The following is a 5,046-nucleotide window of genomic DNA, read 5'->3' on the forward strand; positions in this document are numbered from 1 at the left end:
AGAGAGAGAGAGAGAGAGAGAGAGAGAGAGAGAGAGAGAGAGAAAGAGACATACACATAGAGAGAAAGAGAGAGAGAGAGAGAACGCGCGCTGGAGAGAGAGAAAGAGAAAGAGAGAGACAGAGAGAGAGGAGTAACGGTATACGATTATTACTCCTACCGAGTCTATACTCACGAAACTGAAACATTCGCGCGGCGTTTCGCAGCCTGGCTTTATGGCAATGTGGACTGTGAGCGTCGCGTCGCCTCGCGGTGACGGATTATCGATGTGCTTTCCGAGCGATCGCGTGGTGTGCTCCAGGCACCGTCGAAAATCGGCGAATCGAGCACTCACTGCGTCGTTGTCGCCGTTCATTAAACTCAACGAATTAAACGCTCAGCGAATCGTCAAATGTCGCCGGCTACCTGTTTATTAAATCCTTTCGTTGACATTTATTTGCAACTCGTAAGACGTACGCACCTATTTAAGCCCATATTCGGAAAGAACGACAGTATACATCGCAAAACTTGACTTACATCTACTTTACATAATCTCACAGAATTCTTTCAAGGGCATGACGAGATAATCAGATTTGTGATTAACAACATATACATTCGGTTCGCAAAAGCAGAATGTTTGAGAGACATGACTTCAACTCAAAGGATTAACTTTTTCAACGCCATGGTCATATATACAAAGTATATGCAAAGTGTGAGACATTAAGTGCGATATCCGTCGTGTAGGGAGACCGAGACTATATGACCTCAGAGATATGTTGTTCATATGCTTTTTTTAGTATTTTTAGTATTTTTAAGTATCCTGGGAGGAATAGTACATACAAAATTGCGAAATAGCTCTTTTAGAACACAAGTACTTTTCCCTGAGTTTCATTAAAATCGGAATAATATTACAGTTAAGAAATAGAAAAAACTGATTTGGTAATAGCAAAGTAAATTCTCGAACCTCCAGAAATTTTGTATTAATATTCTCCATTGTGACTGAATAAAATTAAGTGATGTATTACTAACTAGAATGAAATTTCCTGCAACATATTATATACTATCTTTGGCAATAAATACAATTTTCATTCATAAAATGATTGAAATAAAGTATATGGGCAGACGGAGTAAGGTTGATCCATAATTAAAGTTCAGCGGGAGGATTGTGAAGACCTCTCGTCGAATCTCTAAAACTACTAATCAAGATACATATTTTATATATGGCCTTCTTACCCTGCGTTACTGGACAACGGAATCTGATATCAGAGCAAGATGGCTATATTGCTACATGTTCGTATTTTGATTATTAGAAAACAAACTATACGATTAACAGGGTCGTGGCAGGCATTAATACGTAGAAGAAGATTGCCTCTATCATGTTTATATGGTCAGTCGCAACAATTAGTTGTCTAAGAAGTTGTAACTTCAAAATTCTAAAATATAAGGCATCCTATTTTAGTCTATATCAAGTCCCGGTTTCCTCTATATAAGGTCTGAATAAAAACTGAGTAAAAAAGTCTTCTACCATTTTGCAAACAACCACGTAAGTTTTTGAGTTTTTAGTTAAGAAAGACTGGCCAATGATCGTGCGCGATGCAGTAGACTATTTCTATAATGACGGCGCCTAGATACTTCACTCGCCGCTCGCCAATTGGCTGCCAGCGAGGAGCGGAATGACGTTGCAAACGACGAGTAGAGGATTAGGACATTGCTTCTACAGAACTCGTCCACCACATCGTACGTGATTGTACATTCGTATGTTTTCTTTAGTTAACAATTAAATTTTATGGGATTATTAGCAAAACAAGACTTTTACTCAGTTTGACCTAATCTACAAGTACACAACAGATATTATACTTACCACATACAGTTAAACATCTGACGAATTTCTTCAGCTTATATATTCAACACAAAGAACAGTTATTAATTGTTGCAATGGATACTTACATTCATGTTCTTTCACGTTTCTTGGAGACAATAATAAATGGATTTCACTTGTCTCAGTTCGTCATCTTTCGATTTCTCAAAAGTTATTTCTTTTTCTGATACATTTACGCTGAAAGAAATAAATGTTGATCTCATTATAATCGTTTTTATGTCAACTGCATCTTTAATTTCTTATTCTAATTTCTAATTTCTTATTTCTAATAAAAAAGTAGTAGCGATATGTGGATATAAAGTTGTTATTAACAATATTATAATAGCGTTTATTACAGAAATAGGTTCTCTAACTATATGATTAGTTTACCATACAATTATAGCCATAAACATGTTTTTCTCAGTACACGAGAGCCCACGCATAAAGTATTGTGTCTTCAGCAGCCGAAGTGATAACTTTGAGGGAGTATTCTGGTTTTAGCGGCTAAAAACTAGTTGGTATTCGGAAATTTTTTGTGAAGAAATGGAAAGAAATATTGAAACGGGACATTTTGCATAATATTTAGCAATGTTTAAACTACTTTGTTATATTTTTGCAATAATAAATTATTTACAAGTTGTAATGAAACATCAGCCTCAATTATGTATCGTTTCCGCGACAGGTTCGTGCTGCATGCAAGTTTTTTTCCAAGTTACATATCTGGAATCAATAACAATGACGAATTTTTAAATAAAACAATATTCTATGGAAGCTGACACAAGAATTTTTTAAAAATACTGAAAATTGACAAAATGATGACACTTTGAAGAGTGAAATCGGTTTTTCATACATTTATTTCAAGTTCTATATGCCCTAAAAATAATAATAATTAATATTTTTTGAAATTTTCCATCGTCAGTTTCCAAGAAAAACTATCTATTTTCGAAAAATCATTGGTTCAAGCAAATCAGTTGAGTAGTCTCTGAAAAACTTTGCACGCAATACCGAAAGAATTGCTTTCGAGAAAAAAAGTGTTTAAAGTTTTGTGAAACAATTACAAGTAATGAGCAAAAAGTTTTCAATTTACGGCTAGTCTGCTATTCCGGAGCCATACAATAAACTCTCTGCTTCTTCAAGGAACTCTCGTTGTTGTTTTTTTAATTGTCATTCTACCTTATTTTGATGATATTGACGCACGGACGTTCGCAGCACTGTCTATCGCGGTTTTCGGCGAACTTCTTACTTTAGACGCCCACAACAATACCAAGGACGTTCATTAATTTTAAAATTGAGCTGTATCCCTCGTTGAATACTGCAGCCGCCACATAAGTCACTAATTCTATAATTTTTGAACCCCTGTGTACGTGCTTTGGAGTCAACATCCAAACGCAGACGTTGAAGCTCTCGTTGTTATTTTGTGTGTTGCCCCCAAGACATCTTTTTAACAAATCATAAGCAGAATGCAAAGCATGTATCGGCCTACATAGGGTTTGTGCCGATAACAACTTGCACGGATTTGCACGTTTTCTACACATTTGAGCGCGCTGAGCGAGCGCGCTCCGCATTCTCCGTTTACTTTTATCTTCGTCTATAACTTCGTGAAAACATCGAATTTTGACAAATGATTTTGGGGACATATTTTCAAGACTTTAAATATTAAGAATATGTAAAAAACAAAAATCGATTTTTTTACCTGTTATACCAGAATACTCCCTTAAAGAGAAAAATAAATAACGCACATGGAAAGAAAAACTTGGTTGAATTAGTCAAAATTCGGGATACATCAATTGGACTGTTTGGTGAGATATGAACGAGTCACATTTTTAATTATAGTAAGTAGACAAATTTGGTTATACTTTAACCAAACTAAAGAAAATTACATTCATATTTCTTACTGGAAATTTTATTATATTTTTAATTGAAAGTTGTTTCTTAAAGTTTATTAGTGTATAATCATTTTGCTTGAATTTAATTGATTTGATGTTATATTGTATTTGTGGAGAACTTATCCTTTTTTACTCTGATTGGATTCGAGAACTCCGGACCTCCGGATTGTGAATCGTCTATCTATGCACCATGCCACTCACCAATTGATAGATCCATTATATATTGTTTATCTGTGTTGTAATCAACGATTAATATTAGAATATTACAGTAATAAATAAACCAAGCTCTAACCGTTGTTAGACCTAAATGTTCTGGTTGACTACGAGAATATTCCATTATAATAACCAGAAATTCTGTTTAATTCAACTAAATTTTATTCGACCAAACCAACATGTCACGTTAATCCAACTGAGTTTTTTCCGTGCATCTCCGTATGATTTATTACGCGTACGCAATAAATATACAGAATATAACGTGATATTTCGATTCGATCTGGCAAATAGGCATGCAGGTAGATATTCAGACAGATAGGTACGTGCCGCTTTAGTTCTACCATCGTACGAGTCGTATTGTTATCCTCTAAACAACGCCGGCGATAGTCGATGACCGGAGTGCACGGAGCAGCCGTAGAGCGAAAGGGGAAATGCTCTCAAACTGCGCGGAAAAAAAGAGAAATCGACGGCTAGATGAGAGATCGATGTCCTATAAAGAGAAATATCCGCCGGCCCGGCCGAGAAGCGGCTCGCGGGCAGTATGCGCGTTTTTAGCCACGTCTGTTCGTTCTTCTAACGATCTGTCGACGGCTTCCGTTCACTAATTTTCGAACTGCAACAATCGTATTGTGATCATACCGATATCGTTTCACGAACTTGTCAATTTGTAATATCCGTCGCTGTAGCGCGGACTTTCGTCTTTCATTTATGTATACACGTGTACGATAACCCGCATAGAAAGTTTCTTCGAATCTACATGGGATCCAGTCCGACTTCCTAAAATAATTATAGGTGCTAGTTAGAAGTGTAATTTTCAAACGTGCGATTCTAAGTGAAAATCCAAATAAGAGAAAGATAAGGCCTCTACAAGAGCCGATCGTAAGCTGAATGTAAGTGCAGATAATTTATAAATTATAGGAGGATATATATATATATATATATATATATATATATATATATATATATATATATATATATATATATAGAGTGTCTCACACTCTCCTCCGGGCATTTTGGAGGGACGTAGAATGGGTTGATGTGAACATAAAAGTCCTATATCGTTTTGTGATATTTGCAATAATTATCGAGATATTAATTGTAGAAAATTTGT

General features: G+C 35.7%; 1 long non-coding RNA gene across 1 annotated transcript in view; it reads right to left on the reverse strand.

Annotated features, from left to right (window-relative positions):
* Positions 1-5,046, reverse strand: part of LOC116852077 — a 17,861-nt gene that overhangs the window by 9,217 nt on the left and 3,598 nt on the right. Inside the window, exon 2 of the long non-coding RNA XR_004379684.1 lies at positions 1,926-2,034. This is a non-coding gene — a long non-coding RNA (uncharacterized LOC116852077). The remainder of the gene's footprint in view (positions 1-1,925; positions 2,035-5,046) is intronic.

This window comes from Odontomachus brunneus, unplaced genomic scaffold, assembly GCF_010583005.1.
Source record: "Odontomachus brunneus isolate Ranch 3 - 2012 unplaced genomic scaffold, Obru_v1 Obru_scaffold_201, whole genome shotgun sequence".
Lineage (NCBI taxonomy): Eukaryota > Metazoa > Arthropoda > Insecta > Hymenoptera > Formicidae > Odontomachus > Odontomachus brunneus.